Here is a 17,999-nt window from a genome sequence, read left to right on the forward strand (position 1 = left end):
AAGCTTGCGCGCGTTGGCAAGCCTTTACGTGTGTTCTGGGCTTTACGTTTCAAGACGCGACGGACACTGTCCGGGAGCCACGATAACAAGCTGCGCGCATGACGTGGCAAATAATGCCATGAATACTTTGGGGAATTTTCTTCAACGACTTGAGGGCGCTGTGTACATTTTGAGCAAGCTAGGTGAAATGTAAGCTCTTATAACAGCGCAAGGATTTGCACAACTCGGGAAAGCTGCAATAACTGGATAGCTTTAGAGTGCATAAATCAGCACTATGCTTTATAAAAATTCCGACAAATGTTTATTTTTGATTCTGCCTCGAATGCGAAAATATTATGAGAAGAACAGGCAGGAATACCCGGCACCACAGTGCAATCCTAACAAAGAAGAAGCCGTCATACTACGTCCTCTTCAGATGCACACTTACCTCCACGAAACTCTTAAACATGCGATGTTCTCTCAACGTATACACGAGACTATAAATTCTGCAATACGCCAAACACCCTCTATCTCATGGTCTGGGAATGCAACAAGTACCCACAGATAACCAGATAACGGCCATCCAATCACACGCTTACAGAAGGCCAGTGGGAGGCCAAGCTCACAAGCCCAAGTGCTGAGGGCTAGTTATCGCTAGTGAACAGGTCTAGGCCATCAGCACAGGTGGATGGTCACGGGTTAACGTACACTTCCGGGCACGAGCCAGCATGGTCTCTCAGATAAAGTTCACTCACTCACTTCACTTGCCTCTGACTTTTGGTTTTATTGCTGCTTCATTGATTCTTTTGTGTCGCGGATACTTGGGTGCCCAAGTAATAGCAGATTTCGAGGTCAACGGATTCCTTCTGTTAAGAGGAAGTTCTCATAAGGGGGAACAATTTCCAAGGTCCCTTCGGTTTCGTCTTCACTGAAGTCTGCTGTATTTTCTTTTTAGCTTCAGAGAACTTGTTGTGCTTTCCAAAGCTGTCTGCATTTCGCAGCCTCAGAATATATATATATATATATATTCTATTTCTGGTTCCCTTTTTCGGGCACAATAAGTACTTTGGTAAACCATCGCACTGGCGACTGCGCAGTCAAGAAACGCCTCATCCGGATTCGCAAGGTGCAGTCACCCTGCTCCTTCATGAGATCGCATCGTCGGATCGAGCGTGGAGCCACGCCCAATGAAAAGGAAAGATTCGAAGCCACGATGCTACGGGGAAAAAAAAGAAAAAGTAAACATAACAAATATAGCGTTCATTATATTATACCTTGTAAAGCGGATCGTCAACGTTCCCTGAAGCGGCGATATGGAAGCATTGGCTCGAGAAAGCGTAGAAACTGGCTCTCTCGGCTGGCACCACACCTGTCGCGTTCACGCCCACATCACGGCCACTCCTGCATTAACATGATCATCATCGGCGTACGGCCGGGTCTCGCTGGGAGGGGAGAGGTGCCCGTGAAGAACAGGAGCACGCTTTCCGACCAGGTTTGTGAACGCCCACGCTCCTATAGCGCGAGATTTTGTTCAAGCAGGTGCACCTCAGGCAGCCGTTGGTGAGGCCACGCTGGCGTTTCGGATGACTTCCGCTTGCTTCGAAGTTACGAAAAGTCTTAACTGAAGTGACATATTTTCTGCCCTTGCCACAAGGCTTTACTTTTTTTAATTAAATGTATTTAAGGAAAGGTTGGTGCCTATATGTGGCGCCGGCTACTCCTCTACTCTTGCATGGTAGTTGTCCTCGGAATGTTTGCTAAGGAGTTTTTTCTTTACCCTGCCACTCAAAAGATGTCAAAGCAAAAAATAGAAAAAAGTTACGCTAAGGAAATGGGGCCGAAAATATGGAGAAACAAATCTACCGGCTCGAATTTATAGTTACAAACACACGAGGTATATGTACTTTAGTGCTCACTTCCGCCCTTCCCCACCCCCCAACCAAAAAAAAAAAAAGTTTCGCAAGAGGCATCCGACGTGTATATAGAATCACAATTTCAACTTACCGCCCATTCGTCGGGTCGTTTTAGAGCCGTCTGGCTGTAGCAGGCAAACAGACAATGAAGGCAGCGAAAGCATGGATAAAATTATATTATTTTTAATTGAAACGTAGAAATAATAGGCAAAACGAAGAATAAATGATTAAGTGAAAAGAAAGCAGGGGCTGATTCTTTCGCCAGCGTCGACTGGCCTGCTGGTCAGCACCACCTAATCGACGAGGTTGCACTTGCTGATGTTGTTTCTCTTGCTCTTGTTTGGTTCTTGCTCTTGCTGATCTTGTTGCTTCGCGCCGTTAGAAGACGCTGTTCGGCCGGCCAGTCGATGCTCGCACGGTACTGTTAAAGAATCGGTCGACTGTACCTTCATTGTATAGTTGCTTCACAGGGTACTAACAAACATTTAGTCCGCCACTTACCCTCGTTATACTCGCTTGTTTTAGATAAATGCGTAATGTATCTTTCATATCACTTCCTATTTGCCATGGAAGCCCACTTATTCTCTCTCTAGGCTTCAGTTGCTGCAGTGCAGACACGCGACCTGTGGAGCACTGCGCGCAGCGCTACATGTGACACGACTTGTCAAATGTGCCATTACGACCTCAGATCGTTCATTCTGCACGCGTTCAAAGCATGCGAATAATCAATGGGCAGAAAATACGTCTGTTTTGTACAGTTGACAGTGGTGACGTAACTTTCAACACTTTTGAAAAAAGAAAATTCAACTTAATTAAAAATATTCCATCCATCCCCATTACACGTACTGTGTAATTGCGATAACACAGACGAAGAAAGATATTTCTCATAAGTGATTTTTCTCTAGAATGTTACAAATGCAGCACACGCTTCTTACTATACATAGCAAAAGCATTACATTGCATAATAAAGCAAGAAACTTAGTGTGTTCTCAAGAAAGCCGTGCGCAGTTTACTTTCAGGCGTACATATTTGCAACGCTTAAGTGCTAGCAATAGCCATCATGCTGTGTTTACAAGGTTTGTAGTCAAGAAATGCGGCGCCTCTTTCATGCACATACTATCTTCGCTTTTCCAAGTTGAACTCCGCCTTTGAGATAAAAATATTTTATGTCTCTTGCAGGAGCGAGGCCTCTCGCAGTCATCTCTAATTGCCACGCATGAGCTGTGTCACTTTCGTGCTGCTTTGACCTTTAGGTTCTCAGGTCGTTTTATTACAAGACATCGCCTCTTTGTTAAAAAGCCTAGAGCAATGTGCAATGTGGATCTACGACATCCTTCCATCACTGTTCACGCCCAAGAGAATTTTTGTGTGCACCCGTCTGTGCTGCGCGGGTGAAGCGTGGCACTTCACGTCAGATGTGATCGAAAGCCATGCGTAGCTTTCTTGCACAACAAGCCTAATTTCCACTTTATCTCTTCTAGACATTGGCCTCTTCGCACATTTAATTTCATTTATCAGCTATTTAAAGGGCCACAGGGATTCGCAGTTTCGTATATCATAAGTCATTGCATCATTATGCATGTTTTAAAGAGCGAAATTTATGAAATAAAAACTGCAATAGTTCAGATAAGGCTCATACAACAGCAAACCAAAAAGTAGATTGCCTCAATAGAGTAATTTATAGTACGAAAGAGTGTCGATTTTAGTGTCGATTTATAGCAATCGAGAAAAAGAAAGTGAGAGGGTTTATACACGGACGAAAATACAAATATGCCGAACAGAAGGAAGCACATTTCTGGTTTGAAGTGGTAGTACCTGTGGAGAAATTTATTTATTTAATTATGGAACCCTCAGGCCTTACGCAGAAGCATCAAATAAATATATGCATGAGTACAAACATACAATAGTGGAAGATATAGAGAGAAATGTGGCGCATATTTAGTTCAACACTGAAGAAACCCAAAAAATGCATAGGCAGTAGTTGGAGGCTAAAATGAAAAGAAGCAAGAGAACAGTGTCGGGTATGCTGGAAAATGTACTAAAAATGCTATTAGGTGCTTACGGAAAACATTCACGTCACTAATTAAAACAACGTATACTCGATGCCGCAGGTAATTCCAGTCACGACCCGCCGTGGTTCCTCAGTGGCTATGGTGTTAGGCTGCTGAGCACGAGGTCGCGGGATCGAATCCCGGCCACGGCGGCCGCATTTCGATAGGGGCGAAATGCGAAAACACCCGTGTACTTGGATTTAGGTGCACGTTAAAGAACCCCAGGTGGTCCGAATTTCCGGAGCCCCCCACCATGACGTGCCTCATAATCAGATCGTGGTTTTGGCACGTAAAAACCCCATAATTTAATTAATTTCTTTAATTCTAGTCACGACCAGCTTGTCGAAAGAATGAGGGGCTATATGTAATGGTGTCAGAGGAGCGAATGCCGACCTTGTGACGATGACCCACTTGTGTGGAAACGCAACACGAAGCAATGCACTCAGAATATCAATCCGTGTTGGACCGTCCTTGCGACGCTCCAGTCTAATAAGTCGTCATCATCAAAGTTAGTGCATGTTGATGGTATTTGTATGGGACGAAAGCACGTGCAGAACACAATTGAACTGCGGACAAAACTGCCGTAACTCGCACTATGTATTCACGCTTTCAGCTGCTCTGCCAAAACACAGCATTTTTTCTTGGCAGTAAATAACTAGTATTCCTGGAAACTGCATCAGAATGCTTCTTTGTCAGAGACAATGTTCCAGTGATGAATACATGACAGCCCATAGGACACAGTTATAGTGCCCTTCTTTCGATTTGCAAGAGGTACCTGTAAAATATCAATTGAGATATTTAATTAAAGATAACTAAGAGCACATGCACGCATGCACACACATACACGCTAACAAACGCGCGCACCACACACACACACACACGCACACACACACACACACACACACACACACACACACACACACACACACACACACACACACACACACACACACACACACACACACACACACACACACACACACACACACACACACACACACACACCTTTAAATGTGCGCGAAGCTGGCCTCTGTGTTTCCTCTCTCTCTTTTTCATCCCTATGCCCCCTTCTTCCAGTGCAGGGCAACAAAGCAGACGTGCGTCTTGTTAGCCTCCTTGCCTTCCTATATATCTTCTACTTATCTCTCCCTCTCTTTCACACACACACACACACACACACACACACACTCACAGAGGTTTTTGAAGAATCTGTGATCTTTCCTCCTCCTGGTTCATTGCCAGTGGAAAAGGTCACTGATCGCACCCACCAGACCACGAAAACCACCTGCCGTTCTGTGGTGTTGAGGAGTTCCAGAAAAGATTATCGGGAGGGTTGATTCACCTCTTAGGACGTTGTTTAATCTACTCCACTCCCCTAATTCGCTGAGTAACGAGCAACGCTCTACGTACGTTAAGACGCTTTGTTGCTGAGCTAGTTCGTACATATTCATTAGAAGGAAGAACAGCTTACACAAGTGGGACTAGAGACAGTCGCACGGCTGTATCTCTGTATTTGTGCAAGCTAAGCTAGAGCGCTAATGCAGTTCGAAATCATGATTGGCTCGCATCTGGCCTTACGGACAGATTAGCAATGGTGAACGGTCAATGAGAAACAGCAGTTAGAACAAAATTACTTTGTGAATACGGCCCCAGAATAATTCATATGCGAGTCTGATATCTTTTGCATTGCGCATTCGGTGATTAGCTCAAAGTCTTTCAATTCGTTTTTCTGGTTTTCACAAATGTCTTGTACACCCTATATGATGTGGTTGTGAGATACGTCTGTTGATTGGTAAAAACTATAGATATGCTTATATTACTGCCTCTTGGATAAAGAATTTGTTACAAGCGACTGTTACGTATGTTTTGCTCGTGTTCGCGGACTTTCGCTGCATTAATTGTGTACCTAAGTTACATAACAACCTAACAACCGGATGTATGAAGCTTATGTTTCTGTACATGCGCCTAAATGTCGTGCTGCAAGAGGCCAACCGCACGCAGAATATGAATTTTGAGTTTTGATATGGAAATTCTAGAAATCTGCACTGTCAGTAGTCATATACGAGTGCTACGGCTTTATGACAACAGCAAGCATGTAAAACAAACGAGAAGAAATACTGCGGTCAACGAACGACCGGGAGTGCAATGTTCTGCAACAGTGTTTATTGGTTCCAATGCTGCATCATCAGCAACTCGCGGGTCCGCGCAAGCGTTGTGTGTACGAAGCAATGACCGCTCTAGGTGGGCCCCTCGAAAAAACACCTGCCACTCGCTTCGAGCAAGTGGGGTCCGATGGCATCAACGCACACAAAAAAAAAAAAACGCCCCTTCTGGGACGGGCGCGCCTAGGAGCCTCAACAAGGTGGCCGGGTTATTAGCCCTGCTGCAAGAAGCCGTTGACCGCTTGCTTGAGAAAACTGAGCTAGGTTACGTGGTCAGTATATGAAGCTGAGGATGGAAGGGCAGGGACGCGGGGGGGGGGGGGGGGGTCGAATAAAAAAGCGATCGACTATAAACCCGTGCTAGCGAGGGCACTTTCTAGATCGGAATGCCTGGGCAAGTATTTTGGCGGCAGGTGCGAGGCGAGTGCGATGCTTCAAGAGCCAAACATCGGAAGCCTGTTTGGGCCCTACGGCAGGGAGCTCTGCAGTGCTCGGGCTTGCGGGCACGGCAGCATGATGGTGGTCGAACCGCGTTGCATGTCAACTGCCGGAGATCGCTAGCAATCTTTGATTGTGCACCTGTCTTGCATCCATGGACTCCACCTTTACTACGATTTTCCTGGCCTCATCCCGTCCCCTATCACAATTTATCCTTCTTCGCCTTGATCGGTGATTACCTGCATTTGCCTAATGGGTCATCTGATAACGTAGATCCGCCAGTATCTGCCTGTATCCGATCCTCTTGCGTCTTCGATTATACGTTCTAATCCGTTCCGTCGGCTTCTAGTCTGCTAAGGTGAAGCCTAAAATAGATGCCGTTCCGTCGCTCGATGCGTGATCGTAAGCTTCCGTTGCTTTTCTTGTCGTCATTGTTTCGACCCGATCACGTAATAGTGGAGGCATTCGCTGATGATGCCTTCATCCTGAAGGATACACTTCTTTTCGACTACTTAGTCAAACACGTCGCCCTTTAGGCGGGTATAGTGATAGGGCAGCCTTGAAATGTACCCAACTGATGCCGGGTAAATATCGCATGCAGCAGCAACGCGGATGATTCAATGGCGCGTCGCGCATATTTATTCGTACAAGAGTAGATGTCCACAGCGTAATATTGTACGTAAATAACGTACGTAAATATCGTACGAACATCGTACGTAAAGCAGGTACACTGAAAACTCAATGTTTCTTTTTTATTTGCCATAAATATAAAAAAAAATGCAGCGCATGGTGGCATACTGCGCAATATGGAGCAAGTCAGAGGTGAATTCGGAGCTATGTTTAGAAGGAACACGCTACGCATTGCAATCGAATAATTAAGTCTCGCATTTTGTTATATTTTGCTCAGAAAACAGTCATGAACCAGATATTGCAATCATCGATGTATAACGGTGATTGATAAGACCAGCAGTCTTCTTTAAATCCATGTCTGCAGCACGTTGCTATATGAGTCCTGAAGGAAGCGAAGTCAAGGTGGCATAAGCACGTAAGCCTGGCTGCCTAGAGAGAGGGAGGAAAAGTTATGCAGATGGAACGCACACGTTGGGATCTAATAGATGACGCTGAGCCGTGACCCCTCATGGGCTGCAGAAGATAGCGTCAACCTTTCCTTTTCTGATAACGAATCACTTATTATCCAATAGGAGCCATGGTGGTTTATCGGCTATGGTACGTGTTGCGCTGCTAAGCAGGAGGTCGCGGGATCAAATACCGACCGCGACGGCCGCATTTCGATGGGGCTGAAACGCAAAAGCGCCCGTGTCCCGTGCATTGGGGGCACGTTAAAAGATCCCCTGGTGGTCAAAATGAAGCCGGAGTCCACGACTATGGCGCGCCTAGTAATCAAATCGTGGTTTTGGCACGTAAAACCCCATAATTCAGGAATACATGCGAAGCGAAGCTTCAGTCAAGTGGTGTGCAATAAATCCTGCACAAGTAACGTCTCTGTTAATCATTGCGTTTAGTTTGATCCTTGGCAGCACGTAACCTCTAATGCAATGTTTGTTTTTATCCACCACGAAGGTCACGGCTTCATTTTTATGCAATTTTTCATGTTTACGCACTGCACCGGCCACAAACTATGCGGAAATACAAACACCTAATCACGCGGATGCAGCACGTGAAATGGCCATGTAACAGCGTCATGCGGATGAAATGATGCTTGTTGAGGCAAGAATGACATGCCCAGGTTTATGCAGAGAAATGCAGGATAGAGTAGTAGTAGTAGTAGTAGTAGTAGTAGTAGTAGTAGTAGTAGTAGTAGTAGTAGTAGTAGTAGTAGTAGTAGAAAACTTTATTAAAAGAATAATCAGCTTTTATAGGTGGCCCCAGAAGAGGCATCGTTAATGGTCGGGCGCCTAGTCCAGGGCTCTGTTGGCTCTTGCCATCTTCTCCGCTCTCTGGATCAGCTTGAGCTGGTCATCGAGCACCGAGCTGGACAGCAGTGCCTCCCATTGCTCCCTCGTGGTGTTCGCGTCGTGGTGTTCCATGTTGTGCAGCGCGCACTTCCACGTAATGTGGTACAAGTTTGATGTGGCCCCGCACCATGGGCATTCGTCCCTGTAGGCTGTGGGGTGTATGCGATGCAATATGGGCGCACACCCAATGGCGCATGCCGAATGAATAAAAAAAAAAGAATCGGTTGTGTACGTAACGCTCTATTCCACGAAGAGGTCGGTGGGCTTTAGACATACACGTGAGCCAACATTATACGTGTTGTGGTTTCTGTGTGAATTATGTGGATTAATATTTCGATTGCGCAGAACCGAATGAAGCTTACTGGCCCAACTGTGTCGTTCAGCTTGCAGGGGTTGTGTAAGTGACATTATCGAACGCATTTCGACGACTTGACGATCGGCCGTTGTCCGTGCAGGTGCTCCTTGAAGACCGTCCCCATCGTTCGTCGGCTCACAAAGCTGTGAAGACACTGTTGTCTTCTTGCTTGAGGGCGACTGGCCTATGTGAACGCCTTTGAATTGCTCAGGCCCTCCGCGTGCGTGTGCGAGCTCACCGTGCCCTTCCCCCCCCCCCCCCCCGCTCCTCTCTCTATCTCATCTTTCTATTCCCTCTTTCCCGTACCGCAGAGTAGAGTAGCCAACCAGACACATTTCAGGTTAACACCCTGCCTTCTCTTTTTGTCCTCCTCCTCCTCCTTTGGTGCCTTCGGTGGTATAGTATTTGGGGTAGATGTGAGCTTCGTATATATATCCACAAGTTTATCTGCCGAGATCCCGGTCGACCCAGCCGCAAACTGCAGAAACCACGCCAAACCCGAAACGGTAGCCAAAGAAACATTCGCTTTGAAAAAAGGCAGCGGGCTTAATTCAGTGATGGCTCCGGCCCTCGATTCATTTACAACAGCAGCATTATCCCACTGTGAATACCATCACCCTGTTTAGGCTGTCTGTTTTTTTTTCTCTCAATTAACTGCGCTTATGCTCACCACGGCAAAATGACTAACGCGCCAGTGGTATTCGTGTTAGCTGGGAGGATACGGTCGAAGGTTCGTGTAATAATTTTAACTAAAGCAAATGAATTATTTCAAAACATTAGGTAAATAATAGTTATAAATTCAACGGTGTTGAAAAAAAGATACCGTTTAAATGAGCTAGTTGTGATATAACAATAGTTTGCGATGCATGCCACTCCATTTCTCCATGCTGTAGCAATTCAACTCGTTGAATTCAAAATACGTATAAGCTTTAGCACCCTTAGGCTTTCAATACATGTATAGAATAGATTTATTTTGTTCTAATGGTAGCTGTGCGGATCCAACTGTATTCAAAATACTTTATTCACGCAATTATGGTGCTCAATGCTAGTTTTCTTTGTGGGTCATCATGCTGAGGTTGGTCGGTCTAGTAAGCTTGGAGAAGTTGCGCAAAAGAATCATCTTTTCTGTTTCCATCATTTGCCAGGAAAACATCCACGCGCCTATACCTGCCCGACGTGTCTAGAGCATGGTACATGATATTACATTTAAGCATAACGTTTCCATCATTTGCTAGGAAAACGTCCAAACACCTATACCTGCCCGACGTTTCTAGAGCATGGTACATGATATTGCATTTAAGCCTAAAGTTTTCTTACAAAATTTTTCGAATTCAATGTACGTGTAAACCAGTCTTAAGGCCGCCGATGATGAGGCTTTTGGTGCGTTAAAGGATTCTTCCTTTCTGCAGTCAAAGTCTTGTTTGGTGACATCTAACTGCTGCACGGTTCGCTGGATCTGAGTATCTGACTGCCACTTGCACACCACTTTCGTCTCATAAAGCGATTTGAGGCCTTCTAGTGCACGCATGATAGCGAAAAAAGGCGTCGAAATGAAGCTTGGAGCAATGTAAATGCCCGAAGTTGGTGTATAGCATGTATGTAACAGTTATAATGCATAATTAGGTCAAAAGGCCGAAATTAAGCCCAGATGTGCTCACTCAAAGTGCGCGTGCCTAAGACCGTAACCAGAAGCGTGGCTTTGCCCAGCTATATATATATATATATATATATGGCTTAACAAAAGTTGTTGCTGAGCTAGTTGGTTCGTGACTCAAGGACAAAATCTACAGCGCTAAGGAGACGAGGCTGAAGTGAGACAAACGACATATACAGGCGCCATGTATATATATGTCGTTTTTGTCTCACTCTGTCCTCGCCTGCTTAACGCCGTACATTTTGTCCTTAAGATATATATATATATATATATGGGGCATCTAGGTCAATTACTCACAGGGGACCCTGATCACGAGAAAGAAATTTACAGAAGAATAAAATTGGGTTGGAGTGCATACGGCAGGCATTACCAAATCCTGACTGGGAGCTTACCACTGTCGTTGAAAAGAAAAGTGTACAATCATTGCATTCTACCGGTGCTAACATATGGGGCAGAAACTTGGAGGTTAACAAAGAAGCTCGAGAACAAGATAAGGACCGCACAAACAGCGATGAAAGGAGAAATCTTAGGACTAACGTTAAGAGACAGGAAGAGAGCGGTGTGGATCAGAGAACAAACGGGGATATTCGATATTCTAGTTGACATTAAGCGGAAGAAATGGAGCTGGGCAGGCCATGTAATGCGTAGGATGGATAACCGGTGGACCATTAGGGTTACAGAATGGATACCAAGAGAAGGGAAGCACAGTCGAGGTCGGCAGAAAACCAGATGGGGTGATGAAGTTAGGAAATTTGCAGGCGCAAGTTGGAATACGCTAGCGCAAGAGAGGGGTAATTGGAGATCGCAGGGAGAGGCGTTCGTCCTGCAGTGGACATAAAATATAGGCTGATGATGATGGTATATATGGGTCAATCCCAGAGATAGTGCAGTCTAAAAATTGGAGCCTATCCCGAAATTAGTGCAGTCTAAGCAACAAACCACATGGTATACTAATGCGTCCAAGAAGACCTTTCCTTTCTTCCATGTCAATCGTTGTTGACTCGCCTTGATTCAGGCTTGGTGAGTCGTCTTGACGGTGCCGGCTGGGAATTATCCAACTCAGTAGTGAAAATGGAGCAATGGAGTGCGTGATGCCAGCGTGTGCGAGACGACAGCTCCAAAGCGACGATACATATGGCAGCCACTAAAGCAAGTCACTACCACCGTTATCGATAAAATCGCGCTTGCCGTTATCGGTGAAAAGAATGTAATCATTTCATTCTACTGGTACTAACATATGTGGTAGAAAATTCCCGTTAACATAGCTTGAGAGCGGGCTGAGAAGCGGGGAACGACTGATTGAATGAAAAATGATATGAGTAATATGATATGATAAAAATATATGAGAGATAAGAAGATAACTGTATAGATTAGAAAATGTGGGTAGCCAGTTTTATGTCTGAGATTAGGGGGAAGAAATGAAGTTGGTCAGGCCATACAATGATCAGACAACCAGTGTTCTACTAGGGCAACAGAATCGGTGCGGAAGGAACGAAAGCGCAGTCAAGGACGGCTGAGGATTAGGTTCTGTGATAAGATATGTTGACATCACTGTCTGTTTGTCGAATTTGTGGACGATGTCGTTGTGACTCCTTTGAAGCCACAGTCATCGGACGCGTATCTTGCTGTCCGTATATTTGTTACAAAGCTCACTGAGATGGAAGGGAATTTCTGATGTTTTTACACTAATGTGAAATTAATCATTGTTCTGTGGAGAAACAACTTGCTCTAAATCACAGAAAATTTACACGCACAGCAGGCAGCAATCTTAAGGCAAAATTGGAGATCGCTGGCACAGGCCTTCCCCATGCAGTGGGAGTAAAATAATTAGACGGATGATGACCGTATCGTGCAACGAAACTATAACACCAGGCCAAACGCAGGAAGCTCGAGTGTTTACCATTGCGTAATAGTGGTTCGAAGAAACATGTATGTATGTATGTATGTATGTATGTATGTATGTGTGTAAGTAACTAAGTATGTATGTATGTATGTGTGTATGTATGTATGTATGTATGTATGTATTGATGAGCTCATCTGACAGCAACATACGGACTATGAAAATAGTAGCGCGCTGCGGATGAACAAACCTGCCACAAAAAGTCGGCACATGAGCGTTTCTGCTCATGTGCCCCACCCACATCCCACACCCCACCCAGATCAAAATGAGGCCGCCGTGGATGGTAATTGAATCGAATCCGTGTGCGTGCGTGCGTGCGTGCATGCGTGTTTTCTTTTTTTTTTTGCGTGTGTGTGCGCGTGTTCTCCACATTGGCAAGCGCCTGTCGGCCGACTCAGTCCAAGATTGCACTCTCTTTCGTTTCGCTCCGACTTGGCACTGAAGCGCGCCGACGCACCGGTATTCGAAATTTTGCAATTTTCAATTCTTATTTAAGAAACTGATGGCCCGAATAAGGAATCTGTTTGCAGCAGTCACTACATTTTAAGTTATTATTTTCCATGCAATAAACCTCATCAAATTTGGTGTGGTGGTTTGCCGAGAAAAACTATTTTTCCATTCCCGTGCACGTATTTAGATGGGAGCCCTTAAGGCGGCGGTCCCACTCCGGCGGCACGAGCCCCCCGTTTTCAGTACTTTTGGAGCAACCGTGGCGGCTCTTCTACTTAAGATATGAAGTTGTCGTATAAACCATAAAAAGCTTAATTCTTGTAGATTCCAACTATATATAATATAAAGAAATTGATCGGTGTGATTTAGAAATAAATGTTCAAGAACAAGCATGAGATACATGGTTTTTGCGAACTGTGTCTCAGTTGTGACCATATTTGGAAGAAACTACCGCACTTACTGCATTGCGGCTTGCTCTGTAGCTTTAGGACATATTTATCTAGTTCCTAGACGTATGAAATTAAATTTTAATTTTTACTTTTTGGATAATTTGCTTTTGAAAATCGCCAAATATTGCAATCTTCTGTTGTAAACAGCCCGGCAACTACATGCTCAAGGAAGCTAAATTTTGGATAAAGTACAGATCAAGGTATTTCCATTTAGGAGGCAAAATTTAATTCGTGTAACTTTATTAGTTGTCCTAATAATGCGGCCGAAAATAAGCAATATTTAGAATGCTGGTTTTATTTTTGCCCAGTTTTGCGGGACGGTAATAAAGCTGCAAAGCTGCGCTTTAAAACTAATGAAGTTACATGAATGAAATTTTGTGTCCTAAATGTAAATTCCTTGAACTCTACTTTATCCAAAATTTAGCTTCTTTGAGCATGTAGTTGCCGGGCTGTTTACAACAGAAGATTGCAATATTTGGCAATTTTCAAAAGCAAATTATCCAAAAAGTAAAAATTAAAAAGTAATTTGCTACGTCTAGGAACTAGATAAATATGTCCTAAAGCTACAGAGCAAGCTGCAATGCAGTAAGTGCGGTAGTTTCTTCTAAATATGGTCACAACTGAGACACAGTTCGCAAAAACCATGTATCTCATGCTTGTTCTTGAACATTTATTTCTAAATCACAATAATCAATTTCTTTATATTATATATAGTTGGAATCTACAAGAATTAAGCTTTTTATGGTATATACCACAACTTTATATCCTAAGTAAAAGAGCCGCCACGGTTGCTCCAAAAGTACTGAAAACGGGGGGCTCGTGCCGCCGGAGTGGGACCACCGCCTTAAGCTAAAGCTTCCTCTCAACTGTTAATGTATACAGCTCAGTTTTCCTTTCCCCCTGCTGCAAGAGGTGGCTGAGGCTATGTGATTACACAGTACAGGTGCTATATATAGAAAGATGCCAGCGCTGCCAACGGTTCTAATGCCATTGCAAAACTGGGCGCTTCCCCATTCTTTAGACGTTTCTTTTTTCATAGTGAAAATATCTTCTGCTCTTTACTAATCTATTTCTTTTTAATTTTTTAATTAATGTTCTAGGACATGCTGCTGCCTGTTAGACAGTACCGGCTGTTCATTTTCTCATAATTAACAGATGTGCTCGAAAACAGTTTCACACAAAGAATGTAGCAAAGACTATATACTGACGCCTGCTCTAAAGTTCACATGCAAAAAACGATTACAGCGGTTTCTGAGCCGTTCACACAATCCAAATGTTCATATTAAAGTAGAAAAGACATCCCTCGTTGGTCTGATAACATGTTTAGCGCGCAAATAGAACCACCCACGAGAGCCACCGGAACACTGTAGCGAAAGCGAATTACGGAAACACAAATATGCGAAATTGTAAAGAAGTGAATAACATCTACGAATATAACGGCATTACTAAAGCTACAATAATAGGATTTATAAACTTTTTTTCATGTTCCTGACTCTTCAAGTAAAAATTGCTCCTGTCCACGCTGCCGCATGCCTTAATTTTTCTTGCTGTTGGATCTCTGTCTAGTCTTCATCAAACCCCACGCCAAGGTTTAACTGCAAGGAAGCCGAATTCGGTCCTCTTTAATTAAAGTCTTATGTATATTTTTATTGCCTGTTCCAGAAAACATAATTCCAGTCCTTGAGTTGTATTATTCAGAGAGGCGGACATTACTTGCGTGACAAATCGAAATACATAGCAACTAATTAGCTAAAATATACTAATTAACTTCATAAATAAATATTTTATGGCATATATTCCAACGCAGTAATTGTAGCCGATGAGTTTGCAAGAAGTATCTACTTGAAATTAATTTCGAGGATTACGCCAGTTTTAGATATTATTTACCAAAGTGTGGGATCAAATACATTGTTACTTCCAGTTACTTTTGTGCTTGAAAGCATAAAATGACATTTTGTTAAATACAGTAAGTAGAACAAGAGTGCATTTTTACGGCGAGTTTGTTGGCGCATATCTCCCAACCAGTTTCATTCTGGAAATTTATTGCAGGTGGATACACCTTGCAAACTTACCGGCTACTATTCGTAAATTGGCATATGTGTCGTAAAATTAATTACCTACCTAATTAGCGGTTTTCCGGGTAATTAGCTGAAATTGTTTTGATTTCTCGTGCAAGTAATTTCAGCCTCCGTTAATAATCCGGCTCAAGGACTGGAAGTATGTTTCTAACAAAAGGCGATCTTTAAAAATGCCGTAATACTTTAAAATATTCATCCGTTAACCCCCTTTTAGATTTCAAACACAAAACAGAAATATAAACAATTCTGTTGGTTTATCTATAATAAAAGCTGTGTGAAACACGAGAGACGATGCCATGTGCATCCTTTTCTGTGCTTTAAATCATCCACGTTTTTCAGATTTAGAGAATGCATAATGTTGGAAAAAAAAAATTCGAAGACGCTTAAGCTTCGCCTTTAAGAGTGGAACGCGAAAGCGTTATCGGGCCCCGTTGAACGCTGGCTTTCCCACTGCAAAACAGAATGTGGGGAAGCCAGCTTACAAAGACCAAGCTTACACCGATCCCCTTAAAGTCGGCTTCACTTTTAAACAGAAATGTATTGCTGGGAAGACGTTTATCCAGGGGCAATATACGTCGTGTTATATTAAAATGTGAAGGCCATACCACCTTTTTAATTATTTATTAAATGTTTGCTATTGCGCCGATGCGCGCGCGTGTCCAAAACGCATTAGGCAGGCGAAGTCCCAATTTAACCTGCCGAGGATGCGAGCGCCATCTGGGTATCATTTTCGCAAGTAAACTACCCAGCGCGCAGCTGTAGGTCTGGTAGAAATCCTGGAAAAGGGGCTTGTGTTTGAGTTTCCTCGTAACAGAATTATGTTTTCTCGTACATTCAAATTACAATCCGACGCCACCATGTCTGTAGGTTGTGGTTAAGTGGTACTTTACAGTTTTTCTGACGGATTTCACTGTGATAAATTCAACATTTGTTCACGTAATCCTTCACCTTGTGGACGGCCTGCGCGGTTAGGGTGGGTCGTAATTATTTTCTCCGCCACGGACGCCGACATCGCATGCCGACATCGCACGCCGACGCCGGATTTTCTGCGACATGGGGCCCTTAATGCTGTCGCGTTAAAAGCGCGCTATGAACTGACCGACATCGATTCTTTTTCACACTATAATATATATATTCATGCCAAACTAAGTATCGTTGTGGCTATCATTTGTGTTATACGGTGAACACACTCCCACGTATTTCCAGGGGCTCAAGTATACGCCAGAACCTGCACACAATCTTGTTCGCAGGTTTAATTGGCCCCTCGACAATCTTGTTTCGTTTTTCTTGAGATCAGGTGTGCAGCGATGCAATGTTAATTTTGAATCCGAGCTGGAAACGAACACATGCCCAGCCCGACACTACAGCCTACGGCGGCTGGCATGGACATGAGACATGAAAAACAGCTAGTATTCATACGTCACTACTTTAATGGTTGGACATCAAAATCAGCATGCCTCAGTTTTTTTTTTTTTTTTTGAATGCTATAGAAGCAGGTGTTGGCGCACAAGTATAGTGACGGCTACTCCTTGTTCTCGTTGCACACATAATTTTGCACATTTATGCATATGGTTTTATAGACCAGTTCATGCAAATACAATGCCGTTACCGCGTGAAACTAAAAACAGCACAGCGGCATTGTAAGGAAACCCTCATGCAACAAAGGCGTACACAAATGCAATATCTTTTTCCTTTACATCAGAACTCATGCTTCACAGTTAATTTAACAAGACAGCTTGTTTTGCCTGATGTATAGAATTCTGACACAAGTGCTCTTACAAATACTTCAATCAGAGCCGCGAAAGAGCTGAGACACCTAAGAAAGTGCAACAAACATATCATGCGAAACAGAGTAGCTTCATCAAGTAAACAAAAGGGATCAGCCGGCTGAGGCAATCTAGTGGTGACGTCCCAATTGTATTGTTTTTTGTGTTAATTAAGCGGTTGCGGTCAGTTCGAAGGCCTCCTCCAACGATCTCAATTGCCCCGGCCTCGCGATGGCAGTCAGCATATTATGCCCTCCCGCGGTCGTGCACATTTCTTAATCTATTTGCATCGCTTAATCCTCTGCCGTCCTCTGCGGCGTTTTTCCTCCATTGACACGCGTTCTGATACCGAAGAGTTCACCACTGGTTATCTCTTCTACGCAATACATTATCTGACCCCGAGAGGCTATGAAAGAGGCTGATAATGATGATGACGATGGTGACGAAGTGGTCCGGCCATGAGCAGCGGTTGATAAAAATGGCATAGAATCAAGCGAAAGTGTTTCTGCGTGAGGACGCCGCAAAAATTGCTCACCACAGTGCATAACCAGCCAAAAAAAAAGGAAATAAAGAAAGAAAGAAAAAGAGAAGCACATTGGTTCAGGCGTCTTACTGCTTGAGTGCAGATGGTCTGAGTCAGACATCAGCGCAGATGCGCTGGTTAAGCGCTTACGCTACCTCTAATTTTATCCTCGAGCCGTTTGAGGAGGGAAGCAGTCGGTCGTCAGCGCTAAGGTTTCAGTCAGCGCAGGTGCCACGGTATCCGCGTTGACCACCTGGACAGCCGGCAGCAGCTCGGCGAGTGGGGCCCGTGGGAAATGAGAGAGA

At 44.0% G+C, this 17,999-nt stretch overlaps 1 protein-coding gene across 1 annotated transcript in view; it reads left to right on the top strand.

Moving 5' to 3' along the window:
• The window catches only part of LOC119431664 (uncharacterized), a 512,426-nt gene that overhangs the window by 115,130 nt on the left and 379,297 nt on the right, over positions 1–17,999 (top strand). The gene's annotated exons all lie outside the window — the stretch shown is intronic.

This window comes from Dermacentor silvarum, chromosome 10 (genome assembly GCF_013339745.2).
Source record: "Dermacentor silvarum isolate Dsil-2018 chromosome 10, BIME_Dsil_1.4, whole genome shotgun sequence".
In the NCBI taxonomy this organism is placed as follows: domain Eukaryota; kingdom Metazoa; phylum Arthropoda; class Arachnida; order Ixodida; family Ixodidae; genus Dermacentor; species Dermacentor silvarum.